General features: G+C 35.3%; 1 protein-coding gene and 1 long non-coding RNA gene across 12 annotated transcripts in view; one reads left to right on the forward strand and one right to left on the reverse strand.

The window, feature by feature from the left end:
- Positions 1 to 3,282: 3,282 nt before the first annotated feature.
- ROBO2 (roundabout guidance receptor 2) overlaps positions 3,283 to 15,508 on the forward strand; it is a 1,626,757-nt gene continuing 1,614,531 nt past the window's right edge. For all 11 annotated transcript variants that reach the window (XM_073891915.1, XM_073891920.1, XM_073891943.1 and 8 more), the window contains exon 1: positions 3,283 to 3,467. The gene's annotated coding sequence lies outside the window, so the exon portion shown is untranslated. The remainder of the gene's footprint in view (positions 3,468 to 15,508) is intronic.
- LOC112821002 (uncharacterized) overlaps positions 6,042 to 15,508 on the reverse strand; it is a 28,551-nt gene continuing 19,084 nt past the window's right edge. Inside the window, exon 3 of the long non-coding RNA XR_003207316.2 lies at positions 6,042 to 6,255. This is a non-coding gene — a long non-coding RNA (uncharacterized lncRNA). The remainder of the gene's footprint in view (positions 6,256 to 15,508) is intronic.

Here is a 15,508-nt window from a genome sequence, read left to right on the forward strand (position 1 = left end):
ATCTTAAGCAGGCTCCACACCCAGGGCACAGCTCCACACGGGGGGCTCTATCCCACCACGCTGACACCATGATCTGAGCTGAAATCAGGAGTCAAGACACTTAACTGACTGAGCCACACAGGGGCCCCTGCTTACTTATTTATACTCCCTTTTCTAGCTCCACTTCATGAATACCTGTACACAAATAAAATTGATTTCAAAAATTAAAACCATTTTAGGGAAAAAAAAACATTTTAGGGGACAATTTTGGTCATAAAAAATGACCAGGTATGAGCTGCTTCAGTCATTCTAGGGCCTTGGCTGTCAGTCCCATCTCAATATTTCAAAAAGATCCTGATCTGAGATTCTATGACAGCCCCTTGGATATTCTTCCAAACATATTTTCTCTTGTACTATCTTCTCTTTTCTGTAAAAGTGAACACTTGCAAGCTGAAATCCAATCAAATGTGGACACGTGTTACTATGTGATGGTTACCAGTAAAAGTAGATAAGGAATTGTATCATAAACTAAAGGCAAACAGGCATTCCAGAAATGAATTAGAGTATGTGGATGGCTCATGGTAAGAAAACTTCACTGGATAGTTGTTGGGTACAAATATTTTCACCAGAAAATCCATTCGACTCAGCTGAAAATTAGAATCACTTTAGGGAAAAACAGAATGAAGTATGTGAAAGTGTTATATTCTCTGCTCAGATTAATACTATTCATGGTAAGGTTTGTGGTGTTGCCTTTGAGGAAGCTAAAATGTCAGAAACCACAAAGATGCATGTGTGCTGTCATTTGCACAGTTACTAATTGTTCCCATTATTTCCATAATGAGATGTACTATTTCAACAGAGAGACGCTCCTGAGAGTTCCTTTTTAGTGTTTTCAGGCAGGCAGCTCTTTTGCTTTCATGTTATGGCCTTGGCCAAGAAGTTCAGACAGACTTTTTATTTATTCAGCAAGAATGCATAAATTTGTTATTCCATTATTACACTGTAAACTCCATAAAGTCAAGGACCATATCAAGTTTGAACACCATTGTACACTCCACATCTTGCAGAGGGTTTAGAAAAAATTAACATGGGCACATATTTTTTGAATAAATGAAGGAAAGAGTAAATCAAGTTTAACCAAATGCTCTACTCCCATCTGTGGTGCAGAGCTTTAGATTGATAATGTATGAAAAACATAACATCCAGACAAAATCCTTCTCCTTTAGAAGCTAGTTGAACAGATGAAATATATACACATAAAATTTTAAGGAGAAATAATTAGGCCTTTGTAAGTATAGGAAAATTTAACATAAATCTGTCCATTCAACACATTTTATGAAAAAGTTCTCTTATTATGTAAAGTGATTGATAAAAGAGTTTATAGTTGGACAGAACTATAAAAAGTTGAAGATAAGCATTACTAAGAAAACAAATAATGTGTGGTTAACATTCAAAGAAGAAAATATACTTGCAAGACAAATCAGAGAAAGATTTATGGGTACATGTACACTAAGTATTGAAGGATAGATATGCTATTATTATGCCAATATCAAGAAATATTTAGGTATGATGAAAAATATAAGTATATTATATGTATGTTCAGTTAGAAGGAATAGTAAAATTAATAACAGAATGCAGAGTTAGTCATACCTCAATCATAGTATTTTATGGTTATTTATGAGCAAAATTTATTCTTAATTAGTTAATTAGTGGTTTGTATTGACATAGTTGCTTTAAGATTGCTCACCTCCTGTGAACCAATGATTTCTCTTTTACCCCTACATTTCCTTGAAAATAAGAAGAAATAAAGCTCTTCTTGAATAATTTTTGGAAAGAAGCATAGGATGAATAATCAGGATAGATTTGGTTATAAGAAATCTGACTGTACATCTTAATACTTCTATCTCTACAAAGAAAAATATAGAACTCATTATAGTATTTCATACTATAGGAGGAATTCTTATCCTTTGCCTGAGGAAGAAATACATCATGACATATTAGTAAAGAAGTCAATTTTATTACTTACTTTATTAACTCTATTTCTATAGGTTTAAGTAAATTTAGCTGTCAATGCTATCTAATATACTGGAAGCTTGAATGGGTAATGAATTTTTCATACAAAGTTAGTTGAAATAAGTAACTACTGATAGTTTAAAAAATATTAAGTAGTAATTGTATATTCTAAATGGGAAACAAGTGTGTTGTTGGTTTACTAGGACTTTTTCCCTTGCAAAGAGACTATGCCCATTATAGGCTTCTTGAAAGAGCCAATATTTGACCTCTTTTTTTAGCGTGGAAAATTCAACTCACATGTGGCTGACAATTGAATCTGAAGATTTTGAACATTATTTACGTTTTCTAATTCTGACTATTGTTATTTTGTCAGTAATTACATAGTTAGCATACATCTGAACTGTTGTTACTGGGAGTATTTGACTATTCACAAGTGATTCAAGGTATTCATTAGGCTCCTGGTGTGTATTTGTTGATAGTTCTATTATCTTTATTGGTTCACTTGCACAGTATTGTCTAAGATGCTGCAAGACATTGTACACAGGGTATAGATTGTGGGACATACAGATTTCAGTTGTTGTTTGGGTTCAGAAACATAGGATCTCTGTGAGCTTGAGCAAGTTACTCCGTCTCTACCTCTTAACTGTAAAATGGAGTTGCTAATACTGCTTTATAGAATTGTGGTAAAGACTGAGGGGAAAAGGGAGGCTATTAAACAAAGAGCCTGGCATTTAATAAGTATCCATTGACTTCCCTTAGGAATCTGTGTCATCATGACTAGGAGATTGCTTGTTTGGGTTAAAGAGCCCCAAGTACACCCCAGATGTGTCAAAATAACCACACTGAATCTTATACCACTTCTTAGACTTTTCAGTCTTAGAATCTAGCCAAGTTATTGTCTCTATATAGAGAATAATGTTAATACAGGTGTATTCTCAAATCCCTTTTTTACTTTTAGGCACTTGTGAATTACTGGAGCTATTTAGGAAGAAGTCTGAAGGTATTGATTATTTAAACTGACAAGGGGGTGTTACATGCTTGCAGGGTACAGCTGGTCGCCTCTTATAGCCCATTTCTCCGGTGACTGCATGAGGCAAATCTGCAGCACTGCTCCTGGGACACCAGTGTCTCACGAAGGGGCTTGCGTGCACCGCCTGCCCAGGAGGAGCCCGGAGTCTCCTCATTAGCACCACGGACAGCTCGTGCGCCTGGAGGAGGGAGGCTGGGAGGATTCCTCTCTGCGCCACCGCCAGGAAGAGGGAGTGCACTAGCGTCAGGCGGGGAGGAGGAGGAGAAAGGAAGGACAGCTCTGGTGGGGAGTGGGAGAAATCTGGGAGCAGCTAGAGCAGCAGGTCCGGGGGGGGGGGAGCTGCTCGGCTGCACTTGCTTCCATTATTCAGGCGGACTGTGCTGAGCTTCTCAGGGCTGCTTCCCCGTCCCTCTGGGCGGAGGCTGCCTTCTAGACCCGACTCCAGGTGAGTTAAGCAGAGCGATGTACGGAGGGGTCTCGAACTAGAGGCTTGGAATTGACGAGCTTGCTCAGCTCCCCAAACGCTGCTGGCTTTACACATTACCCAGTCATGACAGACTGGTTCTGGCGTGGCTGCAAATGCTGGGGGCGGGAGGATGGGCGGTGGGCAGTTTCGATCCTAGGCAGGATGAGGGGATTCGGATGGAATTAAGCTGAAGTGACTGGATTTTAGGAAATGTCCCCACATATGTGCGTGATACGTGTTTATCTGTAAGCTTTCAAGGCAGTCGTTTGTTTTTCCGGCTGCCGGTTTGGTGCTGTCCCTTCTTCCCCTTGGTTCCTGCCCAATTTTACAAGTCTTGTCAAAGGACGGGACAAGTGTGGAGCTGGGGAGTCCTGATATACACTGGGACAGGGCACCCTTGCTCTCCAGGTGGGGAGCGGGGTTCCTTTCACCCTGACTCACCAGACGGTGAGCGTTGAGGACTGGGAGGTTCTTTCCTCAGGACTCTCCACAAGCTTACAAAAAGGCAGAGAACTTCAGGCTCTCTAGACAGGCTCTGAAAGGTGATGGCAGTTTAGCTTAAAAGCCATGTTGATTCACTCATCTCCTTTTTAGCCTTTGTTCCAAAATTATTACCAGTAGTTCTTTAACAGCACAACTTTTAAGTGTCTGACTGACAGGAAGTATATTTCTTATTCTGAAAATGTTATGGGAAAAGTGATGAGTTCACATTAAGAGAAGAGCAACTTTATTTTCTGGACAGGACTTTGGGGAAAGGGATTGAAGAAATTCTGGGAATGAAATTATGGACATTTCCCACAGAACTTCCTTAATTTAATTACTTCACTTTGCTTGTGTGTGTGTCTAATGTGTGTGTGTGAGGCAAAATTCCTAAGGTGTATTACAAGTTTATTTAGTTTAGAGGTTGCTTTCTTGCTAGTAGCACTAACTTTTAATCATCATGATCATGACTTTTTTTTTTTAAATGTTTTGCTTTTAGGTGGTTGGGGTAGCTATTTTTGTTTTTGAATTCAATACTTACTTTATGGGCCTTGCTGGATGCTTTTCAGTAGAATTGGTGGGCATACAATTAGTCATATGGGCTACCATGCATTTTAATAATAGTGAAGAATATAAATTATGAGTTTAGCAAATAAGTATCAGAACCAAAATTGAGAGATAAAATTTATATCTTTCACATATTTACTAAATTCTCTACAAGGGTCCGGTGTCATTGTATGCTTAAGAGAGCTTATTGGCTTTTCAATTAAGATATATGCATCTACAGTTTTAGCAATTAAGATGTAATATTTTTACTTTTCTTCTCCCTTTAACATCAGCTTAGATTCAACAAATCCTTCCTGTCTGCCACTGTGAGCCTGGTTCTTTCTCATCTCTTCCATTTCTAATTTCTTATAGAAGTTTAGAAAGATCGGTAATATTAGTTCCACTTTTCAGGTGAAAAGACTATGATATAGAGGGATTAATCTTCCTAAATCTCTACAATTGTTATGTAATAAACTAGAAATGTAAGCCTAGGATATTTAACTTCAAGTTCAATGCTTTTCCCAAAAATTGCACAGCTGCTTTTAGTTGAAATTATTACAATAGTGATATATGAATATGCCTTTTGTAAAAATACCTAAAATATTGCTTCTTTTATCCTGGTTATTTATTAAAACTGGTTTTGTTCTTTTACATAAGAGAAAATTTAATTGTGCAGAGTTCTATGCTCTTCACTTTCAAATACTCCCAAACTTCTTACAGCTGACCGTGTGTTCTCCTTTATAAGAGTAGATTTGAAAGGCAGACTCAATATTTACTCAGTATTCTTGGAATAATTTATGTCTTATAATCAAGATAGAAGACAGTCCACATTAGATGCATTTTAAAACTGTTTAGTGTGAACTTGAAACATAGCTACAACTTGCTTTCAGAGTAAACTATCAGACTTCACAGAGAGTAATAGTCTTTAAGATTCCTTGAACACTGGCAGGTAATGTATGCCTGCATAGGATTTATGAGAAGAGGAAGTTAGAAACCAAACAATTTTATTTTTTGATACATGACCACATTCATAAAAATTTATTAAATCTTTATATATGCCATGGGTGCTTTGTCTGATATGGACTGATTCAAAGGAAACCTCATTTTAACTCTTGAGTGAGAGAGAAGGAAAAAACCTTTAAATTTGTTTCAGCTTTTTTATTCATTTTCATTCTTAAGTGGTAATAATCCGCTATACTTAAACTCTTAGAAAGCCATTTGAGTTACAGAGACAGTTTGTGATTTTTTTTTTTTTTTTTGCAGGAGGATGCATTTGTATGTGTTTACATGCTCAATAGAGCCTTTAGGGGTATGGGAAGAAGGTGAGCAAGAGCAATAAATACTTCTTGGAGTCTCATACACTTTGAAACTATTTTTTTCCTGTGATAGACCTAATATACATAGTTATATATGGGAGCTAAGTATATGTTAGTTAGTATACTAACTTTGCATCTGATTGCAGGATTCCATGTACACCCATGGCTCAAGTATTCTTGAATGAATCAGGATGATAAGTTCTATGGCTCTTGACCATCCCACCAATTCCCTCCATGTCCTGGTATTAAAAGGATGGCTTATAATTTTTCTGGAAACTCAAAGCCTCTCAGATCCTATAAAGTAGCTCAAGCAGGGTCTGTATGAAGCTCATCATTGTTTAACCTCTCAGGGAAGGAGTCCTCTTGAGAGTGCTGACCAAAGCCTTATTTCTCTTCCTGGGCAATTCTTCCAGATAGATGGTTAGCTGAGTGAGGAAGGAGGGAGAGAGGAAGATAAGAAGAAAAGATATATCATTTTCTCCCTCATGAAAGGGTGAGGGCCATTATACATCTTTATCTACAAACATTCCTGGACAAGAGTGATTTACATCATTGATTAAGGGCTGTTCCAGGAACTGGGGACATTAATGCCCTAGAATTTCCAGACAACCCTGTGCATAGGCTGAGACAGCTCTGGTGATGTACCTCTCCCCCCTGTCTCTTCCTATCCCAGTGGCAGAGTCACTGCTTAGCCCTGGATGTTGTCTGACCTATGTGCATGAGGAACAGTGAGTGCTAAGCAGGTATGGGTGGAACAGCAACGATTCTTACGCTGGAGTATCACGAACATTCACTGATGAAAGTGTGTTCTTTTTTTCACATATAAGATACCTATTGGGTCATGCTTTCTTGGATAAAAATTTGAAGAGGTATAGATTGAATTTTGGACTTTGTTTTTCTAAAAGTGCCATGTTCACTTAGTTGCTCATTTTCACAGGAGTAGTTCAGAGTGGGCATGGGATACTCAGGGGAGGAATGAACCCGTTACATTTTACATTATGAGATTCATTCCTTATCTCCTTTTGAGGTGACACTTGATAACATAAGGAGTATTAGAGGAGATTTACTGAAGAAAAATTTGGAGATGTATGAACAGTGGACATGATTGACAACTACAGTTTTCACTGCATTGTTTTAATGCCAAGGTAACTTTGGATAAACACATTTTATTCGCCACTTAAGAAAAACTAAGAGAAAGTAGAGGAACTGGGACAAAGCTAGAAGGTTGACTTTAAGACAAATTTGTGATTCTTAAAATGGGCTACATGATAGGAAAGAAAAAGCAGAAGTCACTGAACAAAAATTTTCTCTTGTATAATTCATGAATTATTCTGATTTGTCAAACCAGTTCCTTAAATGTATTATTTAAGCATAGGAAGAGTTAAAGAAAATTATGCTTTTTAATACAAATATACATTTAATGAACTATATTGTAGATAAAAGAACGAACAATCCAATTATTTTTTGCTGACTGAAAAATTTCCTTGTTTTCATTTCACACAATACTAGCAGTTTAGTGTGATGAACTATGTATTACTTGAGCAACAAAATTTTCAACTAGAAAGGGTGTGTATGTTGAACTTTATTTTTCATGGATAACTGTAATGTGAATGAATAGTGAAATGGTAAAAGACAAGGGAAGAAGTTTAGTAATTCTCAAACTCAATAAGAATAAGGATAAATTGTAGCGTACTCATTGTTGGACACTCAGAGTTAACAAGAATTATCACAGTTAATCCTGGAAATAATGCACATACGTTTTGGAGTAATAAAGTGTCTTGCAGACCTGGGTTTGAAATTGTATCTCGCTAGCTGTTTGAACTTGAAACAAGTGGTGTAGCTTCTCTTCACCTCAGATGCTTCTTCTGTGAAATGGGTATATTACTAGTATCTAATTTATAGGTTCTTTGTTCATGTTTTGCCTCTTTGTGTAGTTCCAGGTCCAAGTAAGGTGAAGCTGTTATGTTATTCTTGCTGTTATATTGACCCTAATTCTGCCTTTTACTAGCTGTGTGGCATTGATTAAGATCCCTTTTTTGTAATCTTTTCTATATCTGTAAATTGTGAATAAAATGCCCATTTTGAAGTACATTAAAGAAATTTGATAAAGTCATTTATGTAAGGGACTTAGCAGATGGTAGACAATAAGTATTTTTTCTTGCCCTCCCATATGCTACTGTGGGGATATTCTACATTTTATTTCCAAGTTTTTAATTTCTCCCCTCAGATTCAATGTCAGTCCTGCACAAAACATTCCATCTCCTACTTCTCTTCTGATTAAACTCTAGAAAAGTAGGAGTATTCTCACAAGTTTTATTGTGCTTAAGCCTGTGAAAGGAAGCAAGCTAGGTCTCAGAACAAGTTCTGATAAGAAAAGGGACATATTTATCCCACTAAACACTTACTCCCCCCCATCCTTGACGGTTTTGTACTGTCATTTTGTCAGCACTAAGTGAGACTTTTCTATTTAAATGGTTTCCTATTTGTGGTAGAATAATTTATGGCTGGACTTAATCCAAATAACATAAATATAATGGAGAGTTGGGCAATGATTTATTTTTAACAAGAGGAAAAAAAATAGGCATAATTTTATAGTATTACTTTGAAAATCTTTCAAATAAACTTTGATTCTGTTGGTGAAAGTAGTATCACAAACTTAGTCCTAGTGGTGTTCTTGAAAGGTAATATTTGAATATTCCAAATATTGTCCCCAGATTGGCCTAATAGGATTTAATTTCAGATATAACTTCTCTGCTAAACAGGAAGATTCCTACATGAAGATGTTTGCTCCATCAGATATAGTGTTGCTCAAGGCTATCTGCATAGGATTATAGGGAGAGTAAATAGAAAATTTTCATCTCTAAATTAGACATACTGGTTGATTCATATTGATTGGGTGATTATGATCATTATTAATAATATGGCTCAGGGATAAGCAAGTAGCATATATAGTTATCAAGATAAATCCCGTTTTTAACATCCTGTTTTATTTTCCTCCCTAGGACTCTCAAGTTCATCACTATTTTTCTTTCTTTTGCGTATTATAATGGTGTGTTAGTTTCCTACAGCTGCTCTAACAAACTACTGCAAACTGAATGGCTTAGAACAACACAGATTTATTGTCTTACTATTTTGGAGTTCAGAATTCTAAAATCAGTTTCACTGGGCTAAAGTTGAGACGTTTGCAAAGCTGATTCCTTCTGGAGGCTCTGAAGGGAGAATCTATTTCCTTGCCTCTTTTCTGCTTCTAGTGGCCGTCTGAGATCATTGGCTTATGGCCCCTTCCTCCAATTTCGAGGTGCATTGCTTCTGTCCTTTCTGTCTCCAGATTGCCCTTCCTCTAACTCCTCCATCCCTCTTTCCAGGACTGTTGTGATTATAGTAGGCTCACCTGAATGATCCAGGATCTCCATTTCAATATTCTTAATTCAATCACATCTGCAAAGTCCCTTTGACTATGTAAGGTAATACATCCACAGGGATAGAAGGGGGTGGGGATTAGGAGGAGAGTATCTTTGGGGAGCATTACTCAGCTTACCACAAATGGGAGTAATATTTGTGTGCTTTGAGAAAATTAATGTGTTCGCTTCCTTGTGGGAAAAAAATGTAAATTTGGGGTTTTTTTAGATCCATTCGAAGATATTGATGGATAATTTTCCAACAACAGATGCTGATCCCTTAAATTTATTATCTCTAATTTTAGTAAAGTGTAAGTGAAATCATTGGTTTTTCTAGGGTCAAAAATATTAATTAAACCCATCATCTGTCAAGGCCAACATCTGGATGGCTGAGGTTTAAATTACATAGAGCAGTATCTATGATAGTTCTTATTTATGAAATTAGCTCTTGTTTACAAAGCCAAAACTTTTCAGGACGTATTCAAGGGGATGTCATTTAGTAGTTCCATAATAACTGGTGCTCTTCACAAATATTCGTTGTGAATATTTTATCTCATGAGTTATATACATTAATTGTAGACTTCCAGGAGAAATTTAATGATGGTCATGTCAACTTTTCAAATCTTTCTGTAATCAAGAAGGGAACTGTTGTATAAGATGGATTTATTTCCTCCTCTATACCATTGTTGCCAAAGGGAACATGAAATGCCCTGCTCAAATTAATTTAATGCAAATGAATTCTTACTGTCTCACAAGTTTGTCCTTCATTTTTCTTAAAATTATGTTGTAAATGAATGTGACATGCTTTACTGGTTGTTGTGCAGGGAGCATTGTCCTTCCTAAAAGCTCTCTCATTTGTCAAAAAGAAGCCATTAGGAGAAAAGTAAATTATCTTATCTGATCACAGTATTAAGAATGACCTTAAAACTATAAATTTTATTATCAGTATAATAGCTGAATTATCTTTGCAGTTGTGGAAATTCCAGAGAAACCCTTGTTAAGGTACAAAGCTGTGATAATCATCCAAAACCCATGTTTTTCTTTTACCTTGTAAAAGTTAATGTGTGTGGAATGCAGTTTTGCTTATTACTATCTCCTTGCTTTCCAGAATTAATTTAAAAACTTTTAAGTTTTAAAATATTTTTATTTTTATTTAACATTTTTAATGTGAAACAACATAATTGTATGAATATCCAGCTACAAATAGAGGTTCGTATAATGTGGACTTAAACAAGGGTGATTATGAATGTTCGTTTTTGATAAACCTGCACATTTGTCCCTTTGCATATAAATACAAAGCATTTTAGTGAGCGAAAGTGTGATTGGGAGAAGGAACTCTGTTGATGCTTACGTAGCTCTTTATAAGAAGAGAAATGTACAAGCATATTTTTGCTTTCATGTCCAGAGATATAGCAGTTGCACAATAAATGATATTTTTCTAGTATGGAAGCATCTTCTCCAGCCATGCTATTCATGAGAACAAGAACTTCAACTAAGCTTTCAGCAACCATAAGTAAAAAGGATGGTGTGATAGGCTGCCTGTACATATGGCTCTCTTTAGCAAGCCAACTGTTACTTTTGCCCACCCACATCACTGAGGACATATGGTATTACTTTGGCTGTGGAAGCAAGTGTGTGTGGACATGTCTCAGTGTGGGTTAAGACTGCTGGTTGTCTTCCTCATGTTGCTCATGCAACCAACTGTCTCTGGGTTGAAAACTTATTATCCATAGCACTGGATTTGAGGACAGTAAATGACATAGTTCTTACTAGTAACTGATATGAAAATAATATGATTAATTTTCTCTCTAGGTTGATCACAAGATCTAGTGGATGTTTGCCATTAGAAAGCTTTTAAGAAGAAATAATGGCTTTTTCAAGAATAAAAGTCAGTTTTTTTTTTAACCAAAAGCTAACTCATTCAAAAAAAATCCAGGATTATATGGAACCAGAAGAGTAGGGGCATCAGAAAGGTGGTGGAAATAATTTATTTTGTGGAATAATTAATTAGTGAAATTTAACAATGAATCTATTGTTGTTAACTGTGACTACGTGGGAAAAAATAACAAGAAAACAGATGAAATAGGCTGAAATGAAGAAAGTTGTCAAATCCCAGCACACTTTATTTCATAGAGTTCACAGTGTTCTAAAGCAATTTTTTAAAAATTAGATTTGTTATTTTCAGGATAGTGTGTTCTGAATTTTCAAAGGGAGGCATTTCAATACCTGCAACAAGTATGTATTTTTAGTGGTGGCTCTAAACTCCTACACAGAAAGGCTTGTAAGATGCAGTTTGATTGGAAGGCCAGGTTAGAGGGTGTGTGCTGAGGTGGCAGGTGCACAGAATCTTAGATCATGTACATCGATTATCTAAAGTGAAGAATGGATAGTGCTCTGAGGATTATGGGAAAGATAATGACATTCTCTGTAAGTTACATTTTGCTGCCACTACTGGCAAATTTGTATAATCAGGATTTGTTGTAAATTTCTTTTATAATCACTCAGCAGTTTCACACACTGTATTCTCCAAATCTGAACATTTTCACTAAAACCATATTTGCTAAATATTAGGTAAATAAAATCAAGATTTGTGTAGGTAACAATGACAAATGCAGTATTTCCAGATGTAGAATGATAAATTTTCAAGATGCTTTTGAATATCACTTTTTGTACAAAGTCTCATTTCAGTTTCACTACTTCGGCACATCTGTTAATCAACGTTAAGGCTGTATGTGAAATATTTGGCAATATGGGTTTCACAGATTTATGGTGATGGTGATTGATGCACAGAATACAGTATCATTATTGTTATTCACTGGCCTTGAGAACTTTTATTTTCATTCTTTTTCACCTTGCTGTACCACTGACTGAGAACTTTAAATTATTGATTCATCAAAAAATATATTTTCTTGCAGCTCACTAATTTTTGCTTTTTTTGATAACTATATTTACTGTGGTGAAGTATCAGATTGTCAATGTATTATATCAATGTGGCAGATCAGATGGAAGCAAGCAAATGAAAACAAACAGGTTTATTACCAAGATATATAATATACTGATTTTATTAACAGAATGAAATATATAGATAACAAAACCTCTGAGTGAAATTGTCTTTTTTAAAAAAAGATTTATTTATTTATTTTAGGGGGGAGGGGCAGAGGGACAGAGAAAGAGAAACTCAGGCCGACTCTGTGCTGAGACCAATGTGTGGCTGGATGCTATGACCCTGCTATCATGACCTGAGTTGAAGCCAAGAGTCAGCCACCCAACTGACTGCACCACCAAGGCACCCCAGAACTATCTTTTTTGATATATGTATATAAAGTTTTACAATTGACCTTTCTATGTTAAGTGAGTATTTGTGCATGCACATACACTGACACAAATTCAGTTTTAGAGATCTTAGCCAAAGGGTTGATTTCTTAAGGTGACTGTTTCAAATATGTATAAATTATGGCAAAATTGACATAAAATGGCAACATAAGGAGCCATAAAAATGAGGATAAATGGGAGATATTGGTTAAAAACACTTCTAAATGAATTGGTTTTGATTTAAATGCTTTTCAGTTTTTAGCTAAGGAAATGAATAGAATGGAAATTTTATGCAAATTGTTTATATTTGTTGTGTATGTATGTACATATATGTGTATTATAAATACAAAACAGATGGATGTTATTTTGCCCATACTTATCTGTATACATATATCCATCATGAAAATGAGTGCATGTGATATATACCTACACTGTGTACTTTCATTTTTACATTCATTACTTTTCTCACTCCATTAGCAACAAATTAAAAAAGGTGAAAGTTTTATTTGGTAATTTAATCTTCCATATTCTGTTCTTTCCAGTCTCACATTTATGGATTTCCATTGTTATTTTCTTTGTGACCAGACCTTTGGAATGAACAAATATCTTACAATCTTTGTTGATGTTGGGGAAGCAGTGTGTCTCTGGAAAGGGCGTGTGTACATGCACATGGGCACATGCAAAACTGTGATGAATGTTTTATTTTTGACAGAGAAAAGCCAGTGAAAATTATTCAGTGCGGTAGCACCACTGCAATGGAAAACCAGATATCTATCAATCTAATCATTAAACAGATGTTTTTGAGCACCTAATATAAATGTAGCTATCATAAAATTCAGTCTCTATCCTTAAAGACAAATTGCAGGATGGATTGGTCAAGCTGAAACACAGTTCAGAACCAGGAAATAAAGTTTCTGTGTTGTTCAAATGTCATTTAAACCACGTTATGTTACACACTGAAACCATAAGAAAGCAATTCCTCCATCCATCCCTTCAGGGGATAATGGTGAAGAAGTAAAGCTGGCCATTATGCTTGAATTTACATAATTTCATAATTACCTAAGGTTACATAATTTCAGTAAACTTAAAATCTGATGTATGTTACAGTCTTTCAGATCAGTGGGAAAATAAGTGATTCATAAAATAATGTTCAAGTAATTGGCTATATGTGTTTTATAGTTGCAAAAAGTTATAATACACCATCCATAAAAATTAATTTTATAGTAGGCATTGGGTAAACAACTCAAAATATAAAGAAAAAATCGATAGGCAAATATCATTTATAATATGAGGGCTAAATTAACTTTCCTAAGTACAGCCCAACCAAAGACAGAAACTAATAGAGATTGATGCACTGGACTTTGTTAAAGTAGAAAACTTTAATATTTCAAATGATACCCTGAGTAGGTATAAAAAGAAAATGCCAAATCAGGAAAAAGTATTTGCAATTCATTTGACATATTTGACATAAAAATAGTTCAATAAATCAATAAGAATCGTCCAGTAGAAAAAAAGGACAAAGTACTTTGGCAGGAAATGTTGAAACTCATGTGAACACTAAATCTATTAGAATATATATTGCTAATAAAATTTAAAAAAATGGAGGAAATTATTTATATAGAGATATTTGTGATATTTTAACAAAATTGTAGTATGAATTTATTCATGCTATAAATAAAACTATAAAACTGTCTGTAAAAGTATATGCAGGTTCATGTCGATGTAGTTTGTTTTCTGTTAGTTCTTTTAAATTTCTGCATTTTCCCAAGTATATTCAAACATCAGAACACACTCTTTGCTGTTGAAAGCAGCCTTTCCAATATAAACTCACACATCACTTTCTCTAAATTTTACAGGGTAGAAGCCAAGATGCCTTATCAGAAATTATACTTCAATAATTATTTTGTTTTTAGTAGTAGTTCCTACTCTGGGCTTAACTGGTAGAGGAAGACTTTTTTTTTTTTTTAACAGAGATTTCTGATGTACTTTTTTTTTTTTATTGGAAAGAGCTTTTATTTCCTTAAGTGTTTTGTTGCCTAAGTATGATGAGTATCCGGCAGTGGAATTTAGTGGAACAGATGCTTATTGTGATACATGAGATGAACTTGTTTCCCTCAGCACACATAGGCATGAAATGCATCTGGCTTCTGTACATAAAAGTCAATTATATTCCCAAATGTGTTTCTGTGCATTACCCAGACTTTTAGGGGCAGAAACCCTACTATTCCTTCAAATAGGGGCTTAACTTCATTATGAAGTTTAAATTAGAGGACAAGTTGAAAAATACTAAATTTCAGGCTGGAGACAGAACTTGAGCAGGAGACTAAGGTGATAAGTCATGCAGACAAAGCAACTTGTGTGTGTGTGTTGGGGGGGATGTATGCATAAAATGAGAGAATCTTGTAAAGCAGAGCATAATCAAGTGTGTGAGCATATGGAATACATAAGAAATGAAATCAAGTTCAGAGGAGAAAAATAAGGGTAGCCAAGGGGGGGAAAACTAATGAAGGTAAGCTTTAAAGAAAATAGGACTTAATGTAAACAGTGATGAGAATAAAAGCATTTGGTAAATGTGGGGGAAATAGCATCCAGATTGTGTTGAAAAGTAATTTGGTGTGTGTGTACATACTGCTAGGGTTATAATGTGCAGAAATCAGGCCTCTTGAGGTATAACAACTATAGTTCCTTTTCCATTCTATAGGTTGCCTTGAATATTCCTTTATAATTTTAAAAAGACCATTTTTTTGTGTGTGTGTGATGGGTTAACATCAAGGACATGAGATTTTTCTAGAATATACCACAACTGATCAATAATCTAGTAGCTAAAGCCTTTTAAAATAATTTGTGATAGATCTTTTTGTAATGTAATATTTCATTGCCAGAGTTAGCAGTGCATTATACATAATTTTACCTTTTTCCAATTATTTAGTATGGTAGGTAGAATAATGTCTTCCCAAATAAGTCCACA

Source organism: Callorhinus ursinus, unplaced genomic scaffold (assembly GCF_003265705.2).
Source record: "Callorhinus ursinus isolate GAN/ISIS: 27379988/994484 unplaced genomic scaffold, GSC_fseal_2.0 scaffold1, whole genome shotgun sequence".
Taxonomy (NCBI): domain Eukaryota; kingdom Metazoa; phylum Chordata; class Mammalia; order Carnivora; family Otariidae; genus Callorhinus; species Callorhinus ursinus.